The following is a 12,770-nucleotide window of genomic DNA, read 5'->3' as shown; positions in this document are numbered from 1 at the left end:
CGTATATAGCTGGCAGTTCACACATGTGTCTGAGTTATTTGCATTCAATTCATAATCAAGTCCTCTCTTATTCCTCTTCATCTGATGAAGTATATTATTACATGAACTTCCATCCTATTAAATCATTAAAAAGAATACATTTGGCCCATGATAAGGAGCAGACTGTGAGCTGTTGACTATAAGGTCCCTCGGCTGTGCATTGATACCAAATCATTTGGTTACAGACATTCATTTCCATCTTTGCTATTCAGCTATTTTGCTTGGACATTGCAGTCATTTGGATTCATACTGTCATTCATTCTTTCCTTGTGGACGATCTCAAAGGACTGGAGATGATCTCAAAGGACTGCACTGAAAACAGAGGAAAGTGTTGTTTTTCCTCCATGAGATGTGCCCAGCCTTAAACTGCCTTTTTTTGTGTCCACAAGTATTCAGTCCCCTCCCTCTGCTTTCCCTATGACCCCCTCCTCCTCCTCCCCTCCTCTTGCTCCTCCTCTCCTCCCTCCCTTCTCTCCAGCTCTCATCTGGCCTCTACATTTGTTTTCAGCCCTGCGTCTGGGCGAGACGTGAAGCTGCATGAATTGAGATGTTTGTACTGATCAGCCGCTGCGCCATCCATCTTTTTTAACTGTTGTAAAATCCTTGCCTATATGTGAGTGGGAAAAAGCCCTGTGTTGTCTTGGAGCATGAAGATGATGTAACTCAGCTACCACAGAATATGCCCTCAAAGAGGTGCCTTTTGATGACATCTTTTACAGTATGTAGTCTACTCAGATCTTGTTGGGAAACTGGGGTGGGTGTACAGTCTGACGTTTATAAAGGTTTGTATGAAACGGTTGGAATAAAGCTGTAAAACACAAGAGATCGTTCTACATATGTGCTTCCTAAGTGGATTGAGGGCAGGGCTGTGTGGCTCACTTTACCAGGCATCAAAAAGATGTCTGGGAAAGACTGTCAAGACGTTGAGACAACATAGAAGTATGACATGAAATAAATTATTCTTATTGTTAAATGTGTTATATGATATAACAGATCTTATCACAAACTCTATTATTGTATTAAATGTTCTTGTTAGGTCATTAGAAACACGTACAGCATACTTATATCAAACAATGTTTTGTGAATTATTTTATCCATCTGAAACTTGGCCTTAGATCATATTTGAAAAAAAAAACACTGTACACCCCTGCTACAACATAAGCTAACTTTAAAGATAAAAACAATAATAATAGAAAAAATATATACAAAACATTAGAATCAGACAGAATATATATAATGTCAATATAATGGATGTTTTGTGGTAAAGCATTGCAGATGTGAGGGGCAGCACAGCTAAAAGCTCTTAACCCCATGGTAGACAAGAGTACAGGAGGTATAGTGAGATGGGTGGAGGAGGAGGATCCAAGAGGACAGGAGGTATAGTGAGATGGGTGGAGGAGGAGGATCCAAGAGGACAGGAGGTATAGTGAGATGGGTGGAGGAGGAGGATCCAAGAGTACAGGAGGGTGAGGAGACGTGAAGGAGATCTGAGAGGTATGGAGGTGCTGGGTTATGAAGCGTCTTAAAAGTAAAAAGTAGAATCTTGAAACCATTATGGTATTAAGTGCAAAGCATATAAGCCCTTATAATTTAATATTTGAAGATACAGTATGTTGTATAAACGAATGGTTCACTCTTGAGTATACCTGTGCTTTTTTTCATAACTGCAGTTGGCCCATAAAAAGTCCCATGCTTTCTCTAGCATCCTTTCACTTCTGGAGCTTGTCTTATAGGCCAAAGGTTGGGGAGTCTAGGACGGGTCTTGAGCAGAGGATCATATGCTAACAGCTTATCTAGATTTTTTTTTCACAAGTTTTCCTGGAGGAGAGAAAATGTAATCAACACTGTAGTTAAGGATCAAAACATTTTTCCTCTGATAGTGCATCATGTTTTTAAGGGTTGTTTTCGGGATTTTTACATAAATATATTTTAAAGGTAATTTAATATCAACTCAACTCTCAATGTGTATCTTTGGATAACATTATATGCAAATCAAACTAATTGTTTGCCAAACACAGACTATACATACAGTGTCTGTGGAAGACATTGCACAGGACTCATAGATAGTATGCTAATCATCATAACAGACGCCCAACTGAGCAAATACAATAATTTCACTCAGTATCCAGCAGATGGTGCAAGTAAGCTTAATTTGCTCCAGGAGTTCTTAAGTGTGATGATGACTGTACCTTGTACAAAATAGTCTTTTAAAACCAGATTTCCTTTATATGATACAGTGTTTCCTGGATATTTCTCTGACTCAGACATCCTTATCTTTTGGGCTTCATTAGAGTGTCTGAGCAAAGCTTTAGTACTTGCAGCATGAGGCTGATTGAATTGCTAGATCAAGCACACTGTGATGCACAAGTAAGTATATGAACTAGCGAACTCATTAGCAATCACTGAAGTTTGGTCTGCTATGACCAGAGATGGGCAAAAATACATCAAAATGTATTTTGATACAAAATACAAAATACCCTTCAAATAAATGTATCAAAATAAAATACAAAATACTGTTGCCAGAAAATGTAACAAAATACAATACATGTATTTTGTATTTTTAAAATACAGGAAATACTTTTTCAGAATTTTAAGTTTTCTCTCAATTTGGTATAGCAGAACATTCAGGTTTGGGCTATTCAGTGGCGTAACGTAGTTATGACGGGCCCAGGTGCAGGCTATTATGACGGGCCCTTGTCAGTGTTGTAAGGCAGTGGTTCCCAAACATTTGAGTCCCGTATCCTTTTTTTCATGTTTGTAACCGCCGCCACCACGCCCCTGCCCCCGCACACATATTCCGCCTATTACACCTGTCAGTGTAATTTTTTCGCTGAATATAGGTATACATCAGTATTTTTGGCAATGTGACATGGCTATTCAGACTATTTAGATTGACATGAATATGTCTATGGGCCCTTGCTACGGGGCTATAATGTACACAAAGCTCTGGTGAACCCAGTAAAAAAGGAAGAACAATCACAGAATGTCAGTGTAACTAAGCAAAGCTATTAAAAGACAACAACTTGATTGATTTTGTATATTGGGCTCTCATTGCAATCTCTATGGCTTCCGGGAGGGCTATCCCCACCATGCTTTCGTCATACGTAATTGCGTATAAGGACATCATACGGCTTTGATTAAGTCACATTCTGTCAAGATGGCTGACGTTCAGTGCAACAACTCGATTCGCTCTTTGAAAGAACCTCCTTTTAGTCGGTGTACTAATGAAGATAAATTGAAAGTTTTCGACCTGAGCCCTGTTTTGTGAAAAAAATGGATTTAACATGAGAGTCAATAAGAGAGATCTGGGGTGATTTCCTTTTCGCCCCAAAAAGGGGCGGGCCATAAGAAGCACCACTTTTGGCAAATTGACTGATGCCTGATTCGACAATGACATTCAGAGGCAGATCAGATGGTCTAGTGGTAGAATCCGACAGAAAAAAATCTCCATCTGCCTAAACACTGGAGAAAGTATTTTGAGTATTTTAAATACAAAATTACTCCACTCTAAAGTATTTTGTTACAAATTACTTTCGATTTTTTATCGGCCCTATCAAATACAAATTACAAAATACTCAAAAGTAAATTAACTAGTATTTCAAATACAAGTAATTGAAATACTGCCCATCTCTGGCTATGACTCACTCTAGTGGCAGCAGTATTGTGATGACAGACACAAACATAAGGAGATTCTAACATTTTAAAACAGACACAGTGATCAAAAGGATTACAAGAGTAGCCATGAAGAGATAGTAATTGAGGTATCTGTACAAAAGAGGAGAGTGAATGATTGATTATGGTTGTTGAGTTGTTCTGAACTAATTAGTCAATAGCAGCCACTGGGACACTCAGATATAGTTTGAAGTGTTAAAGAATAAAAGTCTTAATTAAATTCAGTATGTTTACATATTTAATAATTTGACACCGGACGTTTGAAGAGAGAAACTTCACCCACACAAAAACAAATATTACACTTAGCTGCATAAGGGTGGCATACTATGAAATTGCTTATAAAGTACCTGAATCTGCTGCATAAGGCTGGCATACTATAAAATTGCTCATAAAGCACATGACATGGGCAGTCATCGTGGTAAATGTTATGACAAGTGCCATAACAGTAATCAATGGCAAAATGGCAATAAGATGCTGCTACGTCATTTAACAAAAACCTTTGTCACCTAATCACAGTACATGGCATCAGTCATTGCATGTTTATTGCATAGTTGTGTCAACCTTATGAAGCAGGGTTCAGGTAGAGTGTTACCAAAATATGTTCCTGTAATAACACAAAGACAAATATAATCCTGCAAAACATGATCCCACGTGAAGACCATGTGAAGATCATGTGAAGACATAATTAACACGTAATGACCATGGAAAGACGACAGCATACTGTTCCCGGGAGGATCAAATTAATCCTTAAAGGATTAACACAGTTATTTCACAAAACAGTTCACCATAACCCTACATACATCTAAACACATCATATAGGAAAATATAGAGCACAATGTGGTGGTTCTGCCATGGGTACACTCTCTCTTATCTCTCCCCTCCCCACTCAATTTGTTTTGATGAGTTAAATACTGTATGACATGAATAATAACATGTTTCTTATCATGTGTGGCTCATTCCCCGCCCTGCCATCCAGCACTGAAGGCAAGCAGATACTGAGGAACTCACTGTGCAGCCATGGAACAGCCCGAAGGACACACACAGTTTAGGCTTATCCCAGCCAGACTTATCCAAGTACGAAAAATAAACTGGTCCATTTTGTTTGAATAAAGACTTGACTACCAGTACAATTGGAAAGACTGAACATGCTGGGTGAAATGTCAGCTAAAACCAAACGCCAAAATATTCTATATATACAACAAAAAATAAGCAGGACATGTACATGCTAAACACACACAATAAGTAGGGTGTGATCCTGGGGTAGGCAGATCTGGTATGGCTGGTTGTCATTTGCAGATACTGTAGCTAAAGCAATATGGTCAGAAAAATACAATATTCAACATAATATAACTGTTTGCACAACCAACTTCATCACTGAGGAAGAAACTTCACACTCACATTCCAAAGGTAACATAAGAGTAATATCTGTGAAAAGCCAAATACATGAAGCTGAAACAATTTCTATGATGTTCTTGACATACACAATATCTTCAGTAAGTTTTAGCAGGCACCACTTTCACTCAATCCTCTATTCATAAGAGTAGATAATCTCCCAAGATACCATTATGATTTAATACTTCACAATGAAGTTAGACCACTAGTTTAAAGACCACCTTCATTTATGGATCCCAACAGCACATCATATGCCTCTGGATGCAACTAGAGTCTACAGGTGTTGTCCATAGAGTGTCCACTCTTAAGTTGAAGTGACCATTTATTATTGTTGATATTATGATGGAATAGCCTAGAAGTTAGAAAAATATTGTAATGATGCATTAATAATATATATCTGATATTTGTGTGCCAATACACTTGGGGCCTGATTTACTAACATTGCGACCGCAGCCTAATCTGCGCCTTTGCCAAAGCGCAAATTACCGCACGGTGTTTTTCATCCTATTTATCAAACAAGAACGTCGTCTTGTCATTAGCGCCTAACCCCGCCCATTAGTGTCAATAGCGCCCCGCTAAAATAGGGTAGACATAACTTGCGTTTTCCTGCCACCATGGATGATGAGTTAAAATTAGAATTAGAGCTTTGGTTGACGAGGTTACAGCAAACTAACACGGGTAAAGATAGAATCTCATAAATATGTTTCTGTTTAGCCCTCCCGTCCACATAAAAAGTTGTGATCACTTTAAGTTCATGACTGTCCTTTATTGGTGTGCTGATTTTGGGAAATTAAACTTTTCAATGAACATTGAGTTTCTGGGTTGCTATGGCTACCCCTCAGTGTGCCTGTGCAGCTTCATATTGCGAGTTTATGTTCACAAGTTCATATTTAGGGGAGAGTGGGGTTAGTTGTGCCTTGTGACTTTGGATCTGAAATATAGTATTTAAGAAATATAGCTTTCTGAAAAAAAGTGGTCTCGTGGCACAACTTGCCCCCGGTGCGGGGTAAGTTGTTCCATTAAAGAGAATACATTGGGGTAAATTGTGCCATTGATTATTGAAGTAAAACAGTGTATTTGCATCTCAGAAACTGTGATGCTATATAAAGCTAGACAAATTCAATGCAAAATGACTCATTTAAGGTTTATTTAAAGTTATTTTTACAACACCAAAGGCCGATTTTCTAAAGCCTATTGCGCCACATGAGCACATCAAAGGTCATTTTTCTTAAACAAGGCCTAGGGCTTCCTGAACACATCAGAACAAAGTTGAATTGAGTCAATTCTATTTAAAGGAAATGTACATGAACACATGTTCAGAACAAAATGAAATTAAAATGAAGACCAAATTGAAATCGTCCCTACATCCCCTACCCCTCTAACAGTAAGCCTATTGGCACAGTAATCTGGTCTTGCCTGTATCATGTATTTACCACCAGATGTCTATATACTTATTATATCCAGTGACTAAATACTGGCTGTGTATAACCCCTGTTGCTTCCTTTCCCCTTCTGCCACACAACCCTTCCCCTTCCCCCTTTCCCCCCGTCCCACCTTCCTGTCTCCACCCGGCCGACCTCAAGCAGATGGGTCCCCCCTTATGTGCTGTGGTTCTGCTTAAGGTTTCTTCCTGCCCAACAGGGAGTTTTTCCTTGCCCCTGTTGCCATTGTGCATGCACTAAGGGGTTTAGGCTCTGGGCTCTAGCGCCTAGAGGCAATTGTATTGTTATGGCACTATACAAATAAAATTGAATTGAATGCAATTCTCTATACAGATCACTGGCACACCTTAACCCAGACCCAATAGGCACAAATCACCCCAATCCCTACTTTTTGGAAAAAATGCATCATCCAGCTGTTTTGAGCTAAAATGATGCTAGCTATATAGACTCATAGTGTAGCTTACCAAAGCACAACAACATGTGTGAAATGTTTTAAAACTTGTCTATAACTGTTTAGACACAACAATCAAAAAACCGTGATCATAGACATTTTACTTTGGAAGGCAAAAAACTGTTTTTTGAACTTATATGTGCTTATCTCTCATGCAAAGAGGCTCTCTTCTTTCCAGGATGAGTTAAATGGCTGACTCTTAAAAAATGTGTGGTCACTTGACCAATTTTTTCTATGGTTCCCTCGAAATAGGGGGTGGCACAATTTCCCCGCTGGCACAAATCACCCCACTCTCCCCTTCACATATTAACATGAGTTTATCACACACAGGCAACTGCAAACTGTTAAGATGGTTCCCTAAGCTAAAGATAGCTAGGATAGTTAATAGCCAGGTTAACTGCCCATAGCATCCTGTTTAATAGTCTGGTAGGAATACACAACACCCCTTACTTTAAAACGGTGTATTCCAAGACTGAAAACTATGCTTTTCAAAAATGCTCGGACGTTCGGTTGCCTTGGCAATTATTTTGGAAGGTGAAATGAATATGCTGCTCTGGCTGTACAATTTGGAAATTGGAAAAGTGTTAGTCGTGTTGAAAAAAATATTTCTGCACGTTGTCTTTGTCTGTGTCTTCGCCTTGCTCTGACATATCGAAGTTTTCAGACTCAATCAAAACGTGCTTCCCTGCTAAGACGTGCTTTTGTGAGGCGCATAATTATCCTGCAAATTTGAGACGCACTCTCGCCAGCGAGTTTTAGTAAATACCACGGAATACATAATTAGGCGCTCTTAACGCCTCTCCTCCCACCTCTTAGCAGCACACACCCATTTTTTTCTTATACCCTCCCAGCAGCGGTAATCTGCGCTTCTACTCAAATGCGCCTCCTTTGTAAATACAGTTTTATGTTTACACGCGCTATTTTACGCCTGAAATGGGCGCAATCCTGTTAGTAAATCAGGCTGACTTCATGTGTGCCCATGGGTTATGTACTAGTGGCAGGAACAATTATGATTTATGAGTGTGCACATGACTACTGCATTATGACGCAGATCCCTTGACCTATGTGCATGTGGATGTGTGTGTGAAATTCTAATGCTGCTTAATGTGTGTGCATCCTCTTATACACTAGTGCTTTCTCTGACAGGCGTAGGTGTGTGTGTTCCACCTCATGAATTCCTCACCGTATGCCTAATCTGCTAATCACCAATGTCCTAAGTGGACACATACGATTTATATTACTGTTATTTTCAAACTCTATGAAGAATTTTTGTATTACACATTTGTATTATACACACATGTATGCAATAAAATAAAAAACACTAATTTTTCACGACAAATACTCATTAGGTCTGTGTTTCCTATTTCAGCATAGTTCTATGGAGGGGGCTGACTTCCACTCAAGCTGATTACGCAAGGTTTAAAACCAGTAAGTTGATGTGTCTGACCTGACCTCTCACGGAGCACCTAAGCACCTACTGAAGGTGTGAGGTGATCCACATCTTTCTGAGTTAAAAATCTACAACCAAACGTGCTGCCAGTGTTGTGATGCAATTAGCACAGTTTACAGATCAGACATCAAAGCTTTATTGTCAATCTCTATAGACTAATTGTTTTTGCTTGTGAACTTAAAAGCTCAGAAAAGTATTCCTCTGTTCAGTCCACCTCTGATAGGTACAACATGTTTATGTCATGAGAAAACCTTTTCCCTGGGTAGGCTACAACCCCAGCAAGCGTACATACAGTAGTTGCTGACAATGGGTTTCTTTCATAATATTTTTTTTGCATAGGACTTTGTAGACTCAAATACTGTACATTAAATAGGTTTCAAGACAACATACACCACAACTACAATCTATCCTCTATCACTCAGAAATACAAATGTATTAACTTTTGTCTGTGTTTGTCTCTTATATTTGTGTCTGTGTTTTTGCCGTTTGCATACTCATAAACATGGACCCCCAGTGGCACACACGCACACAAAGAGCTCCTGGCAGACTGGAAGATTTGTTAGGCATTTACAATATTATAACCTCCTTTTAAATAAGGCTGAAAACAGAATTTCTAACTAGGTGATAAATAATGGCTAATTGTTCAAATTTTTATGTGTTAGCGTTATAGATTTATGAACACTACTGCCAGTCCTTCTCTGATCCCAAACTATAGAGATGATCTTTCTCTCTTCCTATGCCAGTTATCCAGGGTGCTTTTATTATAATTTTTTTTATTATAAAATTTTTTATGCTTTTATTTGGACAGGTCAATGAAGTGTTATGACAGGAAGCGAGGCGAAGAAGAGGTGGGAAGAGGACCGGGAAACAAGAACGGCCAGACTTGAACCTGTGTCCCCGCGGGCAATGAAGCCCGTAAATTGGGGGCTTAACGCTTGCGCCACAGTGTCCCCCCGATAGGGTGCTTTCTGGTGCCCCACAAAGATTAACCATTTTATTTGGAATTCATCATCAGCACGTCTTAGTGTTTACATGTAAGAGTCAGATAAACTCTTCTTAATCATGCCATCTGACAATCGCAAAACAAACAGTAAACAAAAAGTAAACACTGCATGCCTTGGTGCATACAGACCAGTCTAATCAGAATTTAGAAACAAGTACACACTACAGATTGACCAGGATAGGAATTTAGAATCAGAATCATCAGAATCAGCTTTTATTGGCCAAGTTAGTTTGCACAAACAAGGAATTTGCCTTGGTGCAGTGGCTCTCAGTGTGCTTACACATATTACACAAATATACATCACAACACAAAACAATACAACAGTGCAAAACAATACAGCAGTGCAAAACAATACAACAGTGCAATGGTAAACAATCCAATAAGTCTTAAAAAGTATATACAAACAATAGTGCAAAGTGGAGAGTCCAGGAAGAGCAGGAATAAATAGATATGATAGAATATATAATAATATATAATAATTGAAATATAGTTGCCTTAAGTATCACAGGCAAATGTAAACATGGTTTGTGATCAAATCACATTTTCATAACAATGACAGCGGTGCCTTCCGATAAATATCTGAAAAAGCTCTTGAGGCAAGTAGAGACATTAGGGAAAGGATTCTATAATCTATGCATTTTGCAACTCATACCTGTATACTGATTTGTTCTGCAAACAAATTATTTCCAATTCTCCTCTCTATATGAAAGTGTTTTGACATTGGGAGGTTACCTCAAGAACGAGTTGCAATATGTCGAAGAGAACTGTTAACTCAGGCTCTTTCTTTCCTGAATCTTCTTTTAGACTGCATGTCTAATAGACTTGAAGGATGCCTTCAACGGGCTAATCCTGTTTGAAGTTCAGTAGAGGCGGTTTTTGCTTTAGGCGTTATTTCATATGCCTAGAGCTCTCTACGAAAGGTTAAAAGGGAAAAATAAGGATGATTAATTTTTTTAGAGGGGAATAAAGGACATCAATACTGTCTTAAAGTAACCTTGTCTCATTGCTTCTCATTCTTATAAAACCACATGAAAGACCATTCTATGTCACTTTGAATGAATCCATCAAATTTAACAGCATTCTTTAGAAAACATTATATGTGAGAGAAGTGTTGTGTGTGCAAACACTACGCGAAACACAGGAGCCTCATAAGTTCAACTGTTTACTGAAACTTATTCCAACGGACACACTCACCGGAAACACATCATCCGTTACATTAAAATACAGGCATGCTATCAAAATACGGGCATGCCGTAAACATGGATACATAACATTTTCCCCCCTCTCCAGGGGAGATCCAACCCACATCCCTGAGTGAGATATAACACGAATATTATAGTATATAATAACAATAATATAATAATTATAGTAGATAATCAGAATACATTGTTAATGACTTCAGTCCGGCCCGAACATATTATGACAAGGCTATTTAAAAGGTAAAGTGCTTTAGAACACCAGACTAAAGTTACTCGAACAGTCTTGATGAGGTTAAAACCTGCAAGATAAAATGCAATTCATTCAATACATTCAAAGATAGTAATTCAATAAATTCAATACATTTAAACATAGTAATTCAATAAATTCAATACATTTAAGCATAGTAATTCAATAAATTCATACATAGTAATTCATAAATTCAATACATTTAAACATAGTAATTCAATAAATTCAATACATTTAAGCATAGTAATTCAATAAACTCATACATAGTAATTCAATAAATTCAATACATTTAAGCATAGTAATTCAATAAACTCATACATAGTAATTAAATAAATTCAATACATTCAAACATAGTAATTCATGAGGTAGCCCGGTTTGGCACGGGCACGGACTGGTCGTGCTGCAGGATTGACTGGGCCTCCAGAGTCCGGATCAGGATCTCGGCTGGCCTCCAGGTCTGCCGTGGTAGGTGTGGCCACTTTGCGGAGGCGGCGTGCATGCCACCGCGTTCCATCTGAGAGACGAAAGGTGGCAGGCCCCAGTTGCTCAGTCACCTGGAAAGGCGCTGACCAGAATGACAAAAGCTTATGGCCCCTTGTGGGCCTCATGACCCTGACCCAGTCCAGAATGGTGAAAGCTGGGTGTTTGGCCCTGTGGGACCGGTCAAAGCGCTGTTTAGTTGCCTGCTGTCGTGCTGAGACTCGGTCACGTAGCTGATCAGTTGTTTCCCGCTGGGCCCCCTGTGATGTCAGATGAGCAGGAACACGAAGGCGATCCAGGGGTAGTGATAGCTCCCGCCCCAACATCAGAAGTGCTGGTGAGCTGTCTGTTGTAGTGTGTTTAGCAGCTCGGTAGTGCAGTAGGGTCCGCAGGAGTGCTGCTGAGAATTGAAACCCCTCTGCTAGGTGAGCTCTGATACCATTTTTCAGCGTCTGGTTCATGCGCTCCACACCCCCATTCGCCTGAGGGTTATAGAAGGCTGTGCGTATGTGTCTGATCCCCCGCTCACTCAGAAAAGTCGTGAACTCTGCAGAGATGAATTGCGGCCCATTGTCTGTGGTGATTGTTGTGGGCATGCCCCAACGAGCAAAAAGCACCTCCAGAAAGTCAATGACTGCCTGTGTGGTGACTGACCCTGTAGAGACTGCCTCAGGCCACTTAGAGTACAGGTCATAGGCCACGATGAGGAACCGTTGGTGATGTGGGACGCCACGGAGCTCACCACAAATGTCCATTTGGATGTGCTCCCAAGGCCCAGCTGGCCACTGCAGTGGCTGAAGGGGAGGAGCTGGTGGGGGGCCGGTCTTTCCACTCACCAGGCAGGCTGTGCAGTCTCTCACCATAGCCTCCACATCGCCATCGATTCCTGGCCACCAGACCACTTCCCTGCAGCGCTGTTTCACTTTGACAATGCCCAGGTGGCCTTCATGGGCCATGGACAAGACACGTGGCTGTAAAGCGGAGGGTATGACTGTGCGATGGCCCCTTGCAACGCAGTGGTCGTTCCAGCAAAAGAGTTCATCTTTAAACCTGCGGAAAGGAGCTAGACTGTCTGGTAGGCCAGAGGCTGGAGGCCACCCGGAGTGGATGAAAGTGCGGAGCTGTGAGAGCACTGGGTCCTGTTCAGAGGCCTGTTGGAGATCTTGAAGTGACGCTATTGCCTCGAGAGGGGAGTGGAGGAGCTGAATGAGGTCCAGGTCGCTGTTGTCTGGAGTCGGCTCCACAGCTGGAGGTGGGGTGGAGCGTGACAGTAAGTCCGCCACCACATTCTCTCTTCCCGGTGTGAACTGCAGTGTGAAATTGTACTGGTGAAGTCTCTCATACCAGCGGTGGATGCGCAGAGGCCTGTGCCCAGAACCAGATGTGGCCAGCAGG

The sequence above is a fragment of the Sprattus sprattus genome, assembly GCF_963457725.1.
Source record: "Sprattus sprattus genome assembly, chromosome: 11".
NCBI lineage: Eukaryota > Metazoa > Chordata > Actinopteri > Clupeiformes > Clupeidae > Sprattus > Sprattus sprattus.
The sequence above is the reverse complement of the archived record's forward strand: the minus strand, read 5'-3'. Positions refer to the sequence as shown.